This window comes from Hibiscus syriacus, unplaced genomic scaffold (assembly GCF_006381635.1).
Source record: "Hibiscus syriacus cultivar Baekdansim isolate YM2019G1 unplaced genomic scaffold, ASM638163v2 tig00110114_pilon, whole genome shotgun sequence".
NCBI lineage: Eukaryota > Viridiplantae > Streptophyta > Magnoliopsida > Malvales > Malvaceae > Hibiscus > Hibiscus syriacus.
Genome location: NW_024062594.1, coordinates 1941844 through 1956608, shown reverse-complemented (window position 1 = coordinate 1956608; position 14765 = coordinate 1941844). Strand labels below are relative to the sequence as shown.

At 33.6% G+C, this 14765-nt stretch overlaps 2 pseudogenes; one reads left to right on the top strand and one right to left on the bottom strand.

Annotated features, from left to right (window-relative positions):
* Positions 1-948: 948 nt before the first annotated feature.
* On the top strand, positions 949-1575 carry LOC120215126 (annotated as a pseudogene).
* A 9108-nt stretch (positions 1576-10683) lies between these two features.
* Positions 10684-14516, bottom strand: LOC120215282 (annotated as a pseudogene).
* Between the last annotated feature and the right edge of the window lie 249 nt (positions 14517-14765).

Genomic DNA, 14765 nt, shown 5'->3' with positions numbered 1-14765 from the left:
ATAATGAGTCCCAAAAATTAGACTTGAAGTTATTGAGAAGACTCTTCTCTTGTTAAACACATTTCTTCAAACTTTGAGTTGATCGACCGTGTGTCGTTGAAACAGTAGCACAATGTTTATGGAGTGAACTCATTTGCCGAGTTCGTTTGTAAAGGAAACAACTTAACGGGTCAACTCAATGTTCCATTAAACGAAGGTTTAAACTTTGCTTCAGGGTTAGCTCTTGGTGATGGATTCAGTTGTGGGATTCGAATATCGAATGGGACGACTGTTTGTTGGGGTTCCATTAATGAGTCCTCCATTAAAGAAACCGAGTGTTGAAAGAAGAGGGTTTGCCCTACTTGGATCAGTTGGAGCTTTTATGGCGAGCATCAAATGCCAATCAACATTTGTCTCGCATGGCTAACCAGCGCAAAGTAAGTCAGTCTATTGTGCCACATCAGTCTTCTATTATTAAGTTAACAAATATTAACGGTCGAGAAATCAATTTATTATCAAATGATAATGTTAGTGACTTTTTCATTACTTTTAAAATTTCGATGCTGAAAGAAGAAACTTACTCATCCGTAAGTAATTTTTTATGTATTTTACTCATCCTTACTCTACTTTTAAACTTTTTTGTTACTATATTGAGATGAGGTACTCAATTTTTAAATAAGGTCTTAAGTTCAAATCATGACTTTACTAATGAAATAAATTGAATTGAGAATGTCGCATCCATAATAAGACTCTACAAAATACAATCAGACAATCAATAGATCAAATATTACAATTGAAAAAAATTAAAATACACATAAAACTAAAGTGATAAATATAAAAGTTCTAAAAAGGTAATTAATTTAACTTTAAATTGATTTTCTATTTAAAAGATAATATAATTTTATAATTGAAAAATAAAGATTAAGTTAGTGTATTCTAAAAATAACTTTTAAGTGAAAGTAATACCTTATGAATAAGACTGTTATTGATCAGGCTACCCATCTTGATTTGGTTGCTAAAGTTCAAAGGATTCCTTCTTCTGATAACTACTTCGTTGATCTTCCTGAATCGTCAAAGAACCATCTAACTTATGGTATCCTTCTCAACTGTTACCGTAAGGAATTGATGACGGAAAATGCAGAATCTCTAATGGAAAAGATGAAGGAACCTAACATTCCTTTTGGTTCCATGTCTTATAACAGTCTCATGACGCTTTACATGAAGATTGGCCAGCCTGAAAGGGTACCAGAATTTGTACGAGAAATGAAATCATGTGGTATCATGCTAGATTCATATACATATAATGTTTGAATGAGGGCTTGGCTGCTATGAATGATATTTCCGGGGTTGAAAGGGTTATCGAGGAAATGAAGAGAGATACTGATGATTGGTCAACTTATAGAAATATAGCATTTTATTTATATTGATGCTGGCATGTGTGAGAAGGCTGAGAAGGCACTTAAGGAATTGGAAAAGAGAAATGCCCACAGAGATCTTTCTGCATTCCAGTTTCTAATTTCATTGTATGGCAGACTGGGGACATCAACATGGCGGTTGATTGTGTGGCCAATGCAATTTCAACTTGAATCGCTTTAATTATCTGTTGTTCTTTTAATAATGAAATGCAATTTGTAATTATCATGTTGAATCGAGTAATACAGCACAATCCATCCTAAAATGTTCCTTCCATTTAGTTTTGCTTTGTTTGAGAAAAGACGCAATTGACTCATATGCTATGTTAAGAGATAGGATCTTTTTTTTTTTTTTACCCCCTTGTTCTTGGCTTTATACTAGATTTTCAGGTATTTTTTGGTAGAAAGATGTTGACTTATATCAGCCTAGGATACTGTATCATGCACTTTCTGGTCATGTTTATTTATGCAATTTAGCTTCTCTCATTGGCTTTTGTTACTATTAAGATTTTATAATCCATGATCCTACAGGTACTGCATGGTCCATTCAAAATAAGATAAATGAGTTGACACAATGACACTGCATGCTGATGTGCTTCAGCCAACTCATGAGAATATAATTGGGTGTAATGGTCTGGTCTCTTGGAGGAACAAAGGTGAGTCTTAAAGGCAAAGCTGCCATGTCCACTTGTCTTCAAGAATCTGAAGCTCCTGTTGGATTATACCCAAAAGTGGGATAGGTTCTGGTATTGTATCCGTATCTGCCTTGATGTTTAATTTTATATTGGACCACCAAAAAGCACCTCAAGAAAGCAGAAGCTTCCTTCTTATATTCTTAATTATCTACTGGATCACTAGTTTCTAATTCCTAACCTTTAGAATCACGTCTTCCAATTTTCCTCCCATTTTGATCATTGCTTTAGCTCGGTGAAAACTGAACTACACCCAAGACTTGAATTGTAACCCGTCCAAGCTCAACCGAGTGCAGACTAGCATGTCGGATTGAACTAGTAACTTGACCCTTAGACAAGGTCGCAAGCTACTTCTTAGCCCTTGACATTTGTCACGAGGTAAGGGTATCAAACAAATAAAAATGCATGAATTTCTGATATATCTCACAGAGGGCATTTCATAATTCGGAGGTCTCCTACGGAACCTGCTCTCAACCTTGTGTTGGGGGCAACCTATTATCTTACCTTCCCTTACCCAATACATATGAGGAAAAAGCGACAGCCATTTTTTTTCTGGTCCAAATGTCAGACACAGTTGGTAAAGACTGGGAGATATAATTCGAAAACAGCAGTCACCTTGTGCCTCACAAAAACAGTCATTGTCAATGCTGGTAAGCTGAATTTAAAGATGAAGCATATAGCAGCTACTAGATTTGATATCTGAAATTGAAAGCCTTGTATACAGGGATGCATGCATACATGCATGTATATGTTTATTTTTATGTATTTGCTTGTGGTTGAAGTAAAGCTAGTAATTTCATAGGAGTGGACCACCAACTTTGCTTCGAAGTAAAATCAAAGGTTGTTTTAAAGAGCATCATTCCTTGCCAGCTTTAAATGGGCACTATTATTTTGACCTTTAAATTAATCTTTCTACTCTATTCGTATAACATTTATTAAAAAGTTTTTCTTAGTATCAAAGGTGTTAATTAGAACTCATTTAAAATTAAATATTAAATATAATTAAATTGATTGATAAATATAAAATTTAATGGATGATATAATTAAAGGAAATGAAAATAAAATCATTGTTGAAATTATTTTCAATTAGGTGACAATAACTCCTTATTTACTTCACATTTGTTTTACACTTTTCAATGAAAAAATTAATAAATAGTTTTTACTTTAAAATATTAAATCATTGAAATTATTAAATTTTAATAAATTATCAAACATACTCTAATTCTAAAAATACTACTTGGTTCGTTTAAATTATTACTAGATAAGAACTCATTGGATAATTTCAATGGTAAAAGTGAATGTTGTTTCATGTAAAAAATTCATTGCAATTGGATTTTCATGATATGCGTGTTGTCAATGTCTAAAAGAAAATCGAATATATATTATATCATAATCATTCCACACTAACAAAAAAAATTATTACTATATAAAAATATTTTTATTTAAATTTAATCACGTTTTTTTTAATTTCTGAATAATGAGATTAACTTTTCCGAGTATATTGAAATAAATTGAGGTTTCGAAAATAAATTATTAATGAATTAATTAACGGATGACTGAACTACATGCAAATTGTGAGCCTTTAAATTTTCTTGTCTAATAATATTTGGAGTCCTATTAATTTGAATCTTTGTTAAATAAGTATTGTTTTTCTAAGTTTTGAATTTTAAATATACGTTTAGTCTTTGTTAATTTTGAAGTTAGACAATTTGATCCTTCCAATGTTTAATCCCAATTTATATATATATATATATATATATATATATAAACATATTCAAATTTTGAGATTTAATAGTTACTAAGTTTCTATTAATTTTACTATTAAACAATTTAACTTTTCTAATAATTAATCCTAATTTTGTACCTGAAATCAACCCAATCCTTAAAAAAACTCAAATTTGACCCTATAATTTATGGATTTGTTTTTCATAATTATTATTTTACCGTAAAAGTAAATGATTAGGTCTAAATGTAGAATATATTTTCAATAAAATAATTAATTTTTTAAAATTATTTACTACAAGCAGTAAAGAAGTAATACAAATGATAAGTTAATTTAATTATTGAGCAAACGAAAGAATGCATGGAATTAATAATAATAAGGATAATAATTAGTTGATTTTAATAAGAAAAAAAAAGCAAGAATAGAATAATGATATTGTCCCTATAATAATAGCATGCATGGAATTATTTTCATAATGTATTATTATAGTGAATAATGAAAGGGGTTGGTTCCATTTGCTGCTTTTATCATCGAAAGCCGAAAGTATCCTAATTAATACTAAAATAAAACTTTACCTTCTCCATTACTGTTTTAAATAATGTCTTCGTTCAATAAATGTTTATACATTACGAACTAGCCGATTTTAATGGTTAAAAAATTATTATTATTCTTTGAAGTTTTAAATTTGAGCATCATGTATGTTAAGAGTATGAACGTTCTGATTGAGAATCTTTAAACAGATACTATATTATACTCACTTCAGATTAATAAAAAATAAATGTTTAAACATATCAATTGAGAGATTTGTTAGTATTTTAAAAACTATTTTATATTATATTTTGTTGAGTTCAAAAAAATATATTTAAATCCAAAAATAATTTTAAGGGTGGGTATAGATATCTTAATAAGACAAAAAAATTAATGTAGTAAACATAAATAAAATTTTAAGGTGAAGACCACCTATAAAGTAAGTAATTAATTAAAAAAAATTCAGGGTCCGCGACTATATATATAACTTTTATTAATGCTACCTGACACATTTTAATATTTTTTTTATGAAAATCTGCTTCTACAATAAGCTTAGTGTTGAAAATCAAGTCAAATTTGGCTATAGCATCTGGTTGCTTTTGAAAATTAAATAGCATGCTATTTTGGTTCAAATTGGGCTGCTAAAATGGTTGAAAATTAGCAAGGTACAACTACACATTTAGTCATTGTATTTTAGGGTATTTACAAATTAGTCCTTAAGTTTCAACTATAAATACCCTAGCTCATTTAGCTTCAAAACCATCCCAAATCATTCTAGCTTTCTTCCAATACTAGAGAGAATTTAGAGAGTTTCTTGAGAGTTGTTTTCTCCTTTTTATCAAGAGAGAATTATCATTGTTTTCTCCTTGGTAGATCGAGAGAGGTTGTAATTCCTATTTTCTCATAGTGAAATTCTTCTACCGTTGCCCGTGGTTTTTACCCTAAATTTTTAGGGGTTTTCCACGTAAATTTTGTGTCTCTTTTACCTTCATTTTTATTTTCTCAAATTATCAGTTGCGATTTTGCTCTATCTGATAGCCGTCTTCCGCAACAATTGGTATCCGAGCTAGATTAGAGTGTGTAATATCTGCTTATTGTCTTTGTGGTTGCCACCAAAAGGTGGATCCTCCAACATAAGAAAATAAGAAGTTATTATCCATTCTTTGAAGGTTCCAGAGAACTATTCACGATAGTGAAATAGTGGGAGCTATCCGTAGAAGAAGCTATGGCAACGAAATTTGATATTGAAAAATTCAATGGGGAGAAATTTCTCATTGTGGAAATTGAAGATGAAGGCCATCCTAAGGAAAGACGGGTGTCTAGCGGCTATCAATGAAAGGCTGTGGTTTTCGCAGATGAGATCAAATGGAACGAGATGGATGGGAATGCTATGGCAAACTTTCATCTAGCATTAGCAGATGAAATATTGTCAAGCATCGAGGAGAAGAAGACAGCTAAGGAGATATGGGATCATCTCACCAAATTGTACGAGGCCACATCGTTGCACAATAAAATTTTCCTTAAGAGGAAATTGTACACTCTCCGTATGACAGAATCTACTTCAGTGACGGAGCACTTAAATACACTGAACACCTTATTTTCTCATCTTACATCCTTAAGCTGTAAAATAGGAGAACAAGAACGTGCTAAACTTCTACTTCAAAGTCTATCGGATTCGTACGATCAACTCATCATCAACTTGACAAACAGTAATGTCACCAGTCTAGTCTTCGATGACGTTGCAGCTGCTGTTCTACAAGAAGTAAATTGGCGCAAGAACAAGGAAGACAGACAAGTAAATCTACAACAAGAAAAAGCGTTGACAACGATGAGAGGGAGATCAATAGAACGTGGCCAAAGCAGCAGTCACAAACATGGTAGATCAAAGTCGAGGAGCAAGAAGAATTTAAAGTGCTACAACTGTGGAAAGAAGGGTCACTTGAAGAAGGATTGTTGGAGTCTAAATAAAAACTCCAATCCATAAGGCAATACCGCAAACACTTCAGATGATGGAGATGCTCTATGCTGTGAAGCGTCAACCACCGTGGAAGACAGAAAAATATTTGCAGATATATGGCTCATTGATTCGGGAGCGACATATCACATGACCTCAAGAAGAGAATGGTTCCATCATTATGAACATGTCTTAGGAGGATCTGTGTATAGTTGCAATGATCATGCCTTAGAGATCGTTTGTGTGGGAACCATCAAATTAAAGATGTATGATGGAACAATTAAAGTTGTTCGAGATGTGCGGCACGTGAAAGGCCTGAAGAAAAATTTATTATCCTACGGATTGTTGGATAATAATGCAAGCAAGATTGAAACACAGAAAGGAATCATGAAGGTGTTCTGTGGAGCGCTTGTGGTGCTGAAAGGCGAAAAGATAGCAGCAAACTTGTACATGCTGAAGGGAGAGACTTTGCTAGAAGCAGAAGCCTCTGTTGTCTCATGTAGTTCAGAGTCTGCAATGCTATGGCATCAGAAACTTGGACACATGTCAGAACAAGGAATGAAAGTCCTTGTGGAGCAAAAGCTACTTCCAGGTTTAACGAATGTATCACTTACTTTGTGTGAGCATTGCATAACAAGTAAGCAACACCGATTGAAATTCAACACATCAAATTCTAGAGGCAAAAGTGTTCTAGAATTGGTTCACTCTGACGTATGGCAAGCACCAGTTACATCCCTAGGCGAAGCAAAATACTTTGTCTCATTTATTGATGACTATTCCAGGAGATGTTGGGTGTACCCTATTAAGAAGAAGTCAGATGTGTTTTTAACTTTCATAAACTTCAAAGCGCGGGTGGAACTTGATTATGGAAATAAGATCAAGTGTTTCAGAACAGATAATGGAGGAGAATACACAAGCGAAGAATTTGATGATTTTTGCAAGAAAGAAGGCATCAAAAGACAGTTCACAGTAGCAAACACTCCTCAATAAAATGGAGTGGCAGAGCGAATGAACAGAACCTTGTTAGAAAGAACAAGAGCAATGTTGAGAGATGCAGGACTAGAAAAATCATTTTGGGTAGAAGCAGTCAATATCGCCTGTTATTTGGTGAATCGAGCTCCATCAACTGCAATAGAGCTGAAGACACCAATGGAGATGTGGATTGGAAAACCGACTGATTATTCAAACCTCCATGTATTTGGAAGTATAGTGTACGTGATGTACAACTCCCAAGAAATTTCAAAGTTGGATCCAAAATCCAGGAAATGCAAATTCTTGGGGTATGCTGATGGGGTAAAGGGGTATCGCTTGTGGGATCCCACTGCCCGCAAAGTGATCATCAGCAGAGATGTTATCTTTATAGAAGATAAACTACAAAGAAAAAGAAGACGATGATAGCGCTGAAAAGTTAGAGACTACTCAGATACATATGGAAAAAGAGTTTGAACAAAGAGATTCTTCTGAAGCAGAACCAACACATGATGAACAAGAACCAGAGAGTCATGAAGCTCCAACAACTTGTCAATCAGATCGTGTGAGAAGACGTCCCAATTGGCACTCAGATTATGTTATAGAAGGTAATATTGCATACTGCCTTTTAACAGAGGACGGTGAGCCATCAACATACCAGGAGGCAATAAACAACTCAGATGCTTCACTGTGGATGATGGCGATGCAAGAAGAAATTGAAGCCCTTCATAAAAATAATACATGGGACCTTGTGCCACTACCACAAGGAATGAAGCCAATTGGTAACAAATGGGTCTTCAAAATCAAGCGAAATGGTGACGATCAAGTTGAGAGGTATCGTGCAAGACTGGTGGTAAAAAGATATGCTCAAAAAGAAGGTATTGATTTCAATGAAATATTTTCTCATATGGTTCGACTAATAACAGTTCGAGTAGTTTTGGCAATGTGTGCTATATTGGAGTTACATCTAGAGCAGCTAGATGTTAAAACAGCTTTTCTTCATGGAAATCTAGAAGAAGAAATTTATATGCTCCAGCCTGAAGGTTTTGAAGAAAAAAGAAAAGAAGAACTTGGTTTGCAGGTTGAACAAATCTCTGTACGGTCTAAAGCAGGTGCCAAGGTGTTGGTATAAGAGATTTGATTCCTTCATTATGTTCCTTGGATACAACAGACTTAATGCTGACCCTTGTGCTTATTTCAAGAGGTCTGGTGATAACGATTTTGTTATATTGATGTTGTATGTGGATGACATGTTGGTTGCAGGACCCAACAAAGATCATATTGAAGAATTGAAGGCACAACTGGCTAGGGAATTTGAAATGGACTTGGGATTAGCAAAAAAGATTCTAGGGATGCAAATTCACCGAGACAGAAGTAATAGCAAGATTCGGCTTTCACAAAAGAGTTACTTGAAGAAGATCTTGTCACGATTCAGCATGCAAGATTGTAAGCCAATTTCTACCCCTATTCCTATTAACTTCAAAATATCCTCTAGTATGAGTCCTAGCAGTGAAAAAGAGAGGATGGAGATGTCTCGAGTACCGTATGCATCAGCAGTGGGAAGTTTAATGTTTGCTATGATATGCACAAGACCAGACATTGCACAAGCAGTGGGAGTGGTTAGTCGGTACATGGCGAATCCAGGCAAAGAGCATTGGAATACAGTAAAGAGGATCCTAAGATACATCAAAGGGACCTCAAATGTTGCATTATGTTACGGAGGATCAAATTTACTAATCAATAGGCATGTAGATTCTGACTATGCAGGGGATTTGGATAAAAGCAAATCTACTACAGGATATGTGTTCAAAGTTACTGGTGGAGCTGCAAGCTTGGTTTCAAAATTACAGTCAATTGTGGCTACATCCACAACAGAGGTAGAATATGTAGCAGCTACACAAGCCAGTAAAGAAGCAATTTGGTTGATAATGCTATTAGAGGAGCTTGGGCAAAATCAAAAAGCATGTTTCTCTGTTTTGTGACAGTCAAAGCGCCTTGCATCTAGCAAGAAATCCAGTATTTCATTCAAGGACAAAACACATACAGGTTCAGTACCATTTCATTCGTGAAAATGTGGAAGAAGGAACGGTAGATATGTAGAAGATCCATACCAAAGACAACATAGCAGATTTCATGACGAAGGCGATCAACGCAGATAAATTTACCTGGTATCGATCCTCTTGTGGCCTGTCAGAGACATAAGCAACATGAAGGTACAAGGTAGAAAGAATGGTGTGAAGATATGATTGTCCCAATCAAATCTTCAAGTAGGAGATTGTTGAAAATCAAGTCAAATTTGGCTATAGCAGCTGGCTGCTTTTGAAAATTAAATAGCATGCTATTTTGGTTCAAATTGGGCTGCTAAAATGGTTGAAAATTAGCAAGGTACAACTACACATTTAGTCATTGTATTTTAGGGTATTTATAAATTAGTCCTTAAGTTTCAACTATAAATATCCTAGCTCATTTAGCTTCAAAACCATCCTAAAGCATTCTAGCTTTCTTCCAATACTAGAGAGAATTTAGAGAGTTTCTTTAGAGTTGTTTTCTCCTTTTTATCAAGAGAGAATTATCATTGTTTTCTCCTTGGTAGATCGAGAGAGGTTGTAATTCCTATTTTCTCATAGTGAAATTCTTCTACCGTTGCATGTAGTTTTTACCCTAAATTTTTAGGGGTTTTCCACATAAATTTTGTCTCTTTTATCTTCATTTTTATTTTCTCAAATTATCAGTTGCGATTTTACTCTATCTGATAGCCGTCTTCCGCAACACTTAGTTGTTGTAAACTTAATTAGGGTTTACTTCCCCAGACAAAAAAGATAATTTTATTTAAGATTATTGAATTAAATTTGGTTTCTATGTGAATTATATCTGTTTTTTATCCTTTCGTTTAATTAATTCTGATGACTTAAAGTATTTATATATATTAATAAAATATTTTTATATTTCAAATAAAATATTTTTATATTTCAAATAAAATATTTATATATATTAAGTGTTTTTTAGTCGAGAGATATGTTGCACCCCTAAAAATTTTAAATTTTCTTATATTTCAAGTATATTTTATATTTTTTATTGGTTACCTAAATAATTTGAACAAAATGTATAGTTTCACACCACCAAAATTTTTAGTATAATTTCTTAAGTTCGTACCCTTAACATAAATTTTTGCCTGTCTCTACCATCAACCATAACACACGACAAAAATGAAAATAAAATTAATAAATCAATTATTTTATTTTCTAAAAGCATTAATTAAATGCAAAAGAAATAATCCTGATAAACTGAACACGAAAGAAAATGAAATCACACATTGACAACCCTAATTGCATTCACTATATTCCATCACTTTTTTCCACATTTACATAAAGTCCTCAAAGGTGTTATAATTAATGGACACCTTGTTGGTTGAAAAAAAAGTTGGCTAACAAGGAAATTAATTCACCCATTATCACCCAACAATTATTATTAAAGAAAAAAATTATATGAATTAAAACAAGAAGAAAGAAAGAAATATTTGAAAAAGTACCCTTATCTTTAAGGGCATTTAACATTTCTTCCTGGTCCTCCATAGTAAAAATAATTGCCCCACACCCTATTATTCCTCCTTGAATATCATAGCAGTTCGGGTGATCTGCAAGAACCCGAAGGTTCGATAACGGGATTAAGTTGTTGTCCCAATCAACGACTTGCATATTCCGGAAATACGAGGCTTTTCCAAAGCCTTCTCCGGCGAAATGACCGCTGCCCATTTCTGTCGAGGTGTGGAAGCCCCCTGCCCTCGAATTCACGACTTCACCGCCGAATTGAACCATGCTCGCATGATCTCGAAGGTGAGTAAATAAGAACGATGGCCAGTATCCTACTAGGATCCCCGACCCGAATTCCAGCCACCAATTCCCATGCTTTGGATCCTAAGACAATCGCAAAGTAGTCATAAAAATACATGTTGAGTTAATTGGTACGTAAAAAAGTAAAAAAGAAATTATGAAAAAGGAAGTTCCATGGTGAAAATCAGATGATTCTTTTGTTCACAAAGTGGAAAGAATAGAATCTTATAAAGCTAAAAAAAGCTAGGGGAATTACAGGCATTTACTTGGCAGTGCACCATTTATGTAGCGCATGAATAGGGCTACCCATTAGTAAACCCGAATCTGACATGAAAATTAAAGCTCTTTATATGTATTTGACTCGATTCAGATTTAGGAGTACTCCACCTAATTCAAAATCCCACTGATTTTTGAGAACAAAACTCACATCTAACTTGATCGACCCTACCCAATCCAACCTAAATAAATAAATAAATATATATATATATATATATATATATTAGGTAAAATAATGAACTAATTGAACAACGAATATAGAGAGTGATATTATTTCAATTATCCTTAAATATATAAAAAATAATTATAATATTATCTAGGACCGGACTTTTTACTCTAAACCCCAACTCAGCCTGATTCCATTCTTTTAAAATTCAATCCAAACCCAAATTTTCAGCAACAAAAAACAACTCTATCAGATCGAATCGAATCAAAATCCGTTAGATTCGGGTAAAATATTCAACCCTTAATAACCGGTGGGTAGTCATGTTACCTTCCAAATCAAGAGGCTAATATCAAATTGTCCGCCATTGTATGATGATGTTGGGGAGATGGCAGCTCCATTGCTATCCTATTATTCGTTTGAACAAATCCTGAGCATAGCAAATTATAGCACCCAGTCGCTTGGTATGCGTCATTCTGCCCAAAATATAATCAAATAATTAATATCTTCTCAGTATAATCAAGGATGAAGCAAAATTTAAATCATAGTACAAACTTAAAAGTTATATTAGAAATATAGAGAATATGAAATTATAAAATTTCAAATATACAAAATTAGATAATTAATAAAAATTATTAGAAAAAATACTTAAACTACACGAAGATTTACAATTTTCAAAAGATACAAGGACATCCGTCAATCTATCCCGGAGTATAATATCCTTTAGGACAAAACTAATTAATAATTGTAGTATACTTACGGTCCAATAAGTAAAGAATCTGGGATAGCTGTCCCCATATAACTCCGGGCTGATCTGCATTTAACATGAAACAGAACATCGACTGAGATTACAATACAAAATTAAACCCTAAAAAAAGGTAAATAGAAATAGAAAATGCCTGCCAGCCAGCTTCAATGGTGTTGAGATCGTCGCCGAATGAACCAGAGATGACCCACATTTGTGACAAGCTAAATTCATATTGATTTGAGACACGAGGTGTCCACACATTTATGCTTGCTTTTGCTCCATAATATTGATTTCCACTCACATATCCAACCGCATGCTGTTATCCCATAAATATTTGTCACACAGTTATATCTTTATATTCATGTTCCGATATAAAATAATTTTCGAGTTCGAATCATATTTTTGAACCATGAAAGCTACTATAAGTAGGGATTTTTACTGCTGTGTTGAAACTTAGAGTTTAAACAGTGGAAGCTACAGAAAAGTTTCCATTCCCTGATAAACCGAACAAGTACAAATTTTATCTTCTTGTGCTATTTTAATATAATTTCCAAATGGCATTAAATTTATGAAGAACAAATATTTTTTTTTTAAAAATCATAAAGCAGGTTTTTGGTATCTTCTCTTCTCTCTTTGGTTTTTGGGAAACGTTACACAAAAAATAAAATGAATACATTTTTTTCAATTCAATAAAAATAATATATTAAACATATAATTAATAAAATATAAGCATTGTTAATCGAAAACTCTTTCTTCGATAAGGTTGTCATCTTTAATCATGCATAGGAAAGGAGACAATTGGCATGCCTAGCTTTGCCTGTTCACTTTAGCTACTTTATTGATTTGAATTGAGATACCTAAATATTAGTACTAAAAATAAAGTGAAAATTGGTAGCGTTACTTAAATAATAGGATGAAAAAAATACTTATTATTAGTTCAAAAAATACTTTTAATTATAATTTATATGAATAATTGTTTTTTACTCTATTATTTGAGCAAAGTTACCGTGAAATGAGAAGAAAAAAAGAAATAAAATAAGAAAAAGTATGGTGTTTATAGGATTAATTTTCAGGTTGTAGAAATAATTTTTGAAGAAGAAACCTACCTCATGGCCATTGCTAGTGGAGTCTCTTCGAACACGTCTTCTTGGTCTTTTTCTTCCAAATCTTCTAACAGAGCTAGCCCTCAACAGGTCTGCTTCTGTTGTTCTTCTGATCGGAATTGTCCCCTCCGGACATGATTCTCCCGACATGCTCCACAGTTGAAAATCGTCAGCTCCCATTCCATTTCTGTTAACCCCACTTGGCCTCTCCGGTGGATCCTGAGAGAGAAAAGCAAAAAAAAATACAATTAAAGCTGTTCAATCCTATAATTTTATTTTATTTTATTTTTAATGCATGGTAATGGTAGTAAAATTTGCTACCAGTGGTTTTGTCCCTTTTAATCGAGGATGATCAAACGCCGGTTGATGATGCAATAGAACACAATCTATGATATCACCATCCGGACTCTGCACCGCCATTTTCAAAACGTGTTAGTGAAAACAGAGTGAAAAAGGAAAAAAAACAGAGATTGGAAGTCAAAGGTTTAATGAAAGCTTTAAATTGCCTGAATTGTCTTGACCGCCGGCTTGTTGACCTTGTCGAGACGTTTTCTTATTATTTTCAACTTCTGTGACTCATCCCCGGCCCGGAAAGTTTTATTTTTTGGATCGAGATTACCGGTTTCCGACGAACGAACAAGACAAAACGAAGAAGAAACAACAAGGAAGAACACAAAAACGGGAATGATTGGCGAGATCTTACAACAACAACAACAGGAAGAAGCCATGTTTGGTGTCTGTTGCTGTTCTCTTTTTACACATTGCCGTTGTCGTCTTCTTTCACCATTTCCCAAAGCTTGAAAAAAACAAAACAAAATATTGAATACTAAAATAAAAACGTCTTCTTTCTTCTTCTTCTTCTTCTTCTTCTTCTTCTTCTTCTACACCTTAGATTGTTGAGCTTCAAAGCATTAGAAAAATGGGAAACACAGAAAAGGGTAGAGTTTTATTAAAGTTTTGGGCATGTGGGTGGGGGTGATATAAATACCAAGTAGTGATGAAATCATGCTTAGGGTTTATTATTTGTTGGGGGTTGTGTTTGTTTCCGGTCTCCGATACAAGGACTGGGAACTTTAGCTTTTGTGTTGATTAAATAGAGGGGGGAAATGAGTACAGATCTTATGGTATTCTTTACTTTGGTTTGTGAGAAGTGAGAACAGATAGGAATTACACTTGATTCTCCCTTTCCCTTCCCTTCCCTTCCCTTTCCCTTTCCGAAGTTCTTTGCTTTTACCACTTCTTTCTCATTTCCCTAGATGTTCTTTGTGTCAGCTGCTTTGTTTTTTTTGGGGATTAAATATGCATTTGATACTGAATTAAGTGCTTTCTTTCAATTTGGTAATTCAAAGAATTTTAATCTTACATTAATGTTTAAGTTAAGTACTTTC